Here is a 6000-nt window from a genome sequence, read left to right as displayed (position 1 = left end):
CCAACTACCATCCACATAAACACACCAAATGAAGACACAGCAAATGAAGATCATAAAAAATAAATGGAATAAAAACACGTAAGGCCAATCCTCAGCTGAAATAAATAGGGACATCTGCACTGGGATTGATGGAACCTTGGTCATTTACATTAGCAGAAGATCTGGTCTGTGAAATTTATTATAAGTCTCATATTTAGGAGGAAATAACAGTAGAGGTTGTTAGGTCAACAGTGGTTGCAGAGGGCTCCTGCAGAGGTTTGGTGTTCTGACAGATATTCTTCTGCTAATCCAGTTAAGTTGGTTTAAAACAGCCCCTATGCACTCCATGCTGGTATGGGGTTTGCACACTGAGACATGAGTCCGTGCTTAAGCTGCTGCAGTTCGCAGTCCACATGTTAACACAGTCCTGTGCTACGTGAGCCGATCTGATAGAGCTGGCGTGGGTAGGTCTGAGACTGAAGCACACATCCAGCTTTGCTGACTCTCCTACAAGGCTGGCAATCCCTAGCAGAGAGGCAGGCTGTGTAGTGGAGCTTCTTGTATCTGAGACTGTTGCAGCTGTATTGGTGGGGGATGTTTCCTCAAGCAGTCAGTGTGATTCATCATAAAGCTCCCAAATACTAGGAAAATCAAGAGAACAGTTAGTACAATTACAATTAATAAAATTTGAGATGTACAGATATTTGCATCTCCTTGCAATTTGTCTTCTTAGAGATGCTGGGAAATACTAATTTGTTACTGTTCTTTTCCGTGGTGTGTCACCATTGCCTTTTTCAAGCTTTTAAGTACTTGCCAGTTTCAAGATCAGGTACCAAACCTGTTTTTATTTGCATCTCAACACTGTTCTTTTTAAGTGCTTGAGTTGTTTGCTCAGCCCACACCACCAGCCCATCTGTTTTTGTCTTACATTGCTCTCACATTCATGTGTGTCAATTCCCTCATGCACCTCTTAATGACTTCTACACTCAGCTGTGCGAGAGCTTCCCTGCATCTTTCAAGACTCTCTTTTAAGCATGTACACAGAAAAATACAAATCCTAATGAACTTCATAAAGAACTTGGAAGAAAACAAATAGCTCTGCCCTGATAGATTCTTGTATGGGATCACTGGTCATCTGGTGCTTTGAGAATCTTAGTTTGTGTTTTATGCTCCTGAGATGGGGTGGAAGAGTCTGGTATGTGTCCTAGGTATTGCTGAAGATGGTCAAAGGGGGAGTGAATGCTTTTGGTAATGAAGTTATCTGAAGAGCATGTCCAGCTTCCCTACAGTCAACTCGTTTTCCTCATGGGGAGTGCCTAGCTTCCTGCGGTGTCAGTGAATCAACTTGCCTGACTTTATGGGGAAACTGTTCTAAAAAAACATAGGTGAAAGCGGAGAAGGGATTCCAAAGCTGGGACACAGAGTCACCCAGGGTGACGTGCCCAAGGAGGGAACACATGTGTGCTTTGGTGTTTACAGAAGGCCTGGCAGGACATTGTTCAAAAGAGAAGAGGTGTGATTATGTGTGTGGGTTCGTGTGGAGAGGTGGGGAGCTTGGGAGGATCCCAGCCTTCTTTCTACATCACAAATTCACATCTTTTTGACAGGGCTATCTGCAACGTGCCTAGAAAACTAGTGGAAGGGAAGCCGTTCTCAAGAGGCCGTGTCTGCCTGAAGAAGCAACAAGGAGGTCGGTGGGTGCAGCAGAAAGGGCTCAGAGCAGGTTTTAGTTGACGAAGAACCAAGGACAGAGCACATCACTCCTCTTCAAAAGCAGAGGTCAAAGTCTAGGAGAGGGTAGGATGGAGAAAGGGAGAAGGCAATAGCAGAAAGATGAGGATTAGGGAAAGACTGGGGGCTGTAAGAGCAGAGAGTCTTAAAAGGGATAGTGAAGAGTGTGGGGTAAGGGGGAGCCGTCAGAGAAAAGAAGAGCAGGGGAGAGGAAGGGAGGGAACCCGGGCACGGGAGGAAATGGCTGAGAAGAAGTGAAGGGGTAAGAGCTGGCGGGGGAAGGGAGAAGGAAGGGAGGAAGAGACGGGAGAGCAGGGGTGGGTGTCCCCTGGTGCGCAGCCCGTTTGTCGTTGCCCTGCGGCGCGGCGGGGCCGGGAGGCAGCAGCTGGAGCGAGCAGGGGGCGCTTGGGATGCTCCCTGATTAATAGCAGAGGGTCCGGGCCGTGACCGCAAGCTCGGCATGTGCTGGAGCCTCGCTGCACTTTCCCAGCCCCCCTGCCAGGATGAGGGGGGTCGGAGGGAGGGAGGCAGCGAGCGGGACAGGGCGCTCTGCATCCAGCAGCGAGCAAGCAGTGCGGAGCGGCGGCTTCCTGGAAGCGGAGCCCGGCTGGGCGGCGGGCGGCGGCGATAAGCGGCGGCTATCGCGGGCTGCCGGCGGGCCGAGCCTCTCCGCGGCGGGGGAGCGGCGCGGCGCCTCCCCGCCGCCGGCAGGGCGCCCCCGCAGCGAGCCGATCGCGCAGGAGCCTGCCAGGTGCGACCCGCGGGGCCGGGGCCGGGGCCGGGGCGGCGGGCGGCGGGCGGCGGGCGGCGGCGGCAGGGGGGGTCGGGCGCGCCGGGGGGGGGGGGGTCGGGCGCGCGGGGCGGCGGGCGGCGGCGGCGGCGCTCCGGCAGGGCAGAGCTGCGCGGAGGCGCCGAGGGGGCGTGTGTCGCCTGCGGGGGGGCAGGCTCCCTGGGAGTCTGCCTGCATCCCTAAATACGCGAGCTGCAGAGGATGCTGATGTTCCCGCAGAGGGTGCACAGGCGCAAAGAGGTGCAGTCGCCTTTTATCCAGGGGTAAGCGCATTCCCGTCAGGAAACACCCGGGAACCCCTAGGAGGTGAATGCCTGGCTGGAACAGGTGGAAAAGGAAGAGGATTAGGAGAATGCTTTTGCCCTCCTGTGGGGTTGCGCTTTGGAGGTGTCATTGTGTGGGCTGGTGGTATTTTAGTTAACTCTTTCTGACTGCTGAGATTAAATTTTATTTGTTCATAAATAGGGATGGAGGTTTTGGGTCACAGCTCTGCTACACTTTGCTCCAGACAAAGTTTAGTTTCTCTTTTTAAAAAGCATTTTAAATAAGTTGGGCTATATGGAAATTGAGTTGTTCATCCACCAAAGAAACTTGAAGGAACGTGGAAAATAAGGTGACACGTTTCTTAAGCATGAGCGTATTGAACCAGAGTCAGAGCATAGCACCGATACTCAAGACTCCTGATTCTGTCATTTCTTTGCTTAGAAATAAGACTTAATCCATCTCTAGCTGCGTTTTCACAGCGGTAAAATGGAACTACAATTATTAATGAGAGACATTAAATACTCTTTTTCAAAAGACTTTTATAAAAAAGTGCAGAGAAGGATCATTTGTGAGGGTAGTATATCTGAGGGACTATTTCATGTTGACTGGAGAGAGATGTCTCAGAAAGATGTGGTGCCTAGTGGAACAGGAATCTGAAGAACTTCCTCTCTGTTGTGCTCATATTTAGTGCAATTTATCATTTCTGTACTGCTACTCTGAATTCTGCAGAGTGAATGACATAAGCATGACACGTAGTAGAGGAAAAACTGCATAAAACTTGCCAAAATGGGATGGAGCCGGCAGACCAAGCCCACTTTATATGCCCCAGGTCTAGCGAGAAACTTGACAGAGATACAACACGTGATACGGTAATGAACATCTAGCTTGATAAAATTTTCTTCCAGTTTGAGTCTGGACACTGTTCAGAGGAATTAAAGGGCTTCCCTGGGATGGCAGGTCCTGCATCTCTCTCCTGTGCTCCCCTCTGGAGTCAGTTAATAACTGAAGTGAAGCAATGGTATTTCTGTTAACGGCACAGAGCCAAGAACGGGGAACTATATGCCAAACAGTGAATTATGTAATGTTATTCCCTAAGGGGCAGTATAAGATAAAGTGATTTCCATCTATCAAGACAAAGCGCAGCAGCAGAGTTGCTCTGCAATATTCACTGTAGCCCCGAGTTCCTTAGGAACAACCGACACGGGGAGATAGAACCACGTCGCAGCAGATCCACCAGTATCGCTCTGTTCCCTCCCAAAGCTAATTCCTTTGCAAATACAGAATCTCACCTCCTTATAAAAAACTTGAGAAATGGGGTAGGGCCATTATGGCTAAAAAGGGAAACCAGATTCGGTCTACTGGGAGTGGAAATTTTTGATTAAAATGTGTTTCTTTCTCAAGGGCTTGAAGAGTGATAATGTGGAATTACAGTGCACCAGGACAAAACAGAAGTTCTGGGTATAGAAAGATATACATAATAAAGCAAAGGAGTGGGAAAGGCTGCAGAAAAGTTGTTAATTATGCCATTTGGATAGAATAAATAGAAAGGGCGAATTGGAAGGAAAAAGATATTTTACGTAAAATAGTAGGTTTAATATTAGTTTAATATACACACTTGATCTTGGCCAAAAGGCTGAGAGAAAGGGAACATATAGAGTTGAAATATCCAGAATGTTATTGGCCAGAACTGTATTTTGGATGATGACTGGCTGGTGACAACCCAAAATGACATAGACAGCAAGTCTTGCAAAGAACATCAGCCAGCCTTTAATGACTACAGGTGCTCAGCGTCTTGGGTTTAATTCTGATCTTAAGGTGGCGCCTCAAGTAGTGCAAGAGGGACATAAAGGTCCATTTCTGAAATATCATTTTTTATCCACTTTTTCTGACTTTTCCATTTCTGTTGCCAGTTTATTCTCTCTAAGCACAGATTGCATTAAACCAATATGTCTTCAAAGACAGAGTGCCTGAAAACATAATTTCTATTCAATTCAACATTTTAGGAAAAAAAATTGGTTTTCAGCCCATCAATGCATTTAATCATTAGTAATTTAGGAGGTCAGAACACCAAGATGCTCTTGTTTTCTTTGTCACTAATACAGAAAATACTGTAAGTGTAAGTTAGCAAACCAATTTCTATGTAACTGATCCAGAATTGAATTTAGCTGTTTCAAATTAAATAATAAAATCTGTTTCATGGGGAACTTAAAATGCAATTATTATTGGAAAAATAACTGTGTCAATGGTACTTTTAAATTCATCAGATATGTTCTTTCCATGAATTCATCCTTGATTTGCTTGACTGAGTAGCAAAAATCCATTTTCCTTGTTTTTTAACTCCTGCTATTCCAGGCTGGATTAAGAGGATTCAGTAGCCCTTGCAAACTGCTCTGGCCCTTGCATCATGAATTAGGATCCACTGTAGAGTTTATATCTTAATGTGTCAGTCTCAACTGCACTCTAACACACCTCTAATAACTTACATTGAATCATAGACATATAGTATGACCTTAAGATTTCAGACTGACTTTTCAGGTTTATTAGTGATTTAAGAAATTGTCATTTGTTAGCTTAGCAAGCTGAACTGGGGCTATAGGATTTTTTCCTGTTTTTTTTTTCCTCCGTTCTCCACAACTAAGTTTTTCAGACTACAAATCCTCAGAATGTTGCTGTGCTTGAGCTGAGCTGCCCAAGGCATGACATTAAGTATCAATAGTACCTATAACCTCAGGTAAGGCTAGTAAGATCATTTGGCCTTCAACACCTCAGAGAACCAAGGACTGCATGTTTCAGTCTGGGCAAATAATAGTAGAGGCATGCAAATTTAGCAGATTTCTCATACATTTTGGCCTCATGTGCACCTGACATATCTCATCTGTAAAATGGTGATAATACAGTAATGTTTAGGTAGCACTGGAAAGATGATAACTCGGTATCAACCCTTCTTCATTACATGGGGATAGTTACATTTATGATTAGGAAAGGAACCTCATTCCTCTTAGCTTACTTCTTTCCTTACTTTTGTTCATCTGGTAGGAGCAAAGCACTTATCATTTTGTAAAAAAAACCCAACAACAAAAAACTGGGTCATAAAAAGTGCGCTCACCACAACTGTTTTCTCTAACAATTCTACAAACATTTTTAAACTTGCCACATTAAACTGTGCATAAGGATCAATAGCTAATATTCTGTGTGCCTGTGAAGGCAAGAAGGGTTATATGACTGCATGTGTTTGC

General features: G+C 45.8%; 1 protein-coding gene across 4 annotated transcripts in view; it reads left to right on the top strand.

The window, feature by feature from the left end:
- The first annotated feature begins 2377 nt into the window (after nt 1-2377).
- Nucleotides 2378-6000, top strand: part of RIPOR3 (RIPOR family member 3) — a 53897-nt gene continuing 50274 nt past the window's right edge. For 2 of the 4 annotated variants that reach the window (XM_067307949.1, XM_067307947.1), the window contains exon 1: nt 2400-2461. The gene's annotated coding sequence lies outside the window, so the exon portion shown is untranslated. Of the gene's footprint in view, nt 2462-2637; nt 2764-6000 lie in introns of those variants that run through there. The other 2 variants (XM_067307946.1, XM_067307948.1) reach the window with 2 other exon arrangements.

This window comes from Apteryx mantelli, chromosome 18 (assembly GCF_036417845.1).
Source record: "Apteryx mantelli isolate bAptMan1 chromosome 18, bAptMan1.hap1, whole genome shotgun sequence".
Taxonomy (NCBI): domain Eukaryota; kingdom Metazoa; phylum Chordata; class Aves; order Apterygiformes; family Apterygidae; genus Apteryx; species Apteryx mantelli.
This window is presented reverse-complemented; position numbering and strand designations above follow the sequence as displayed.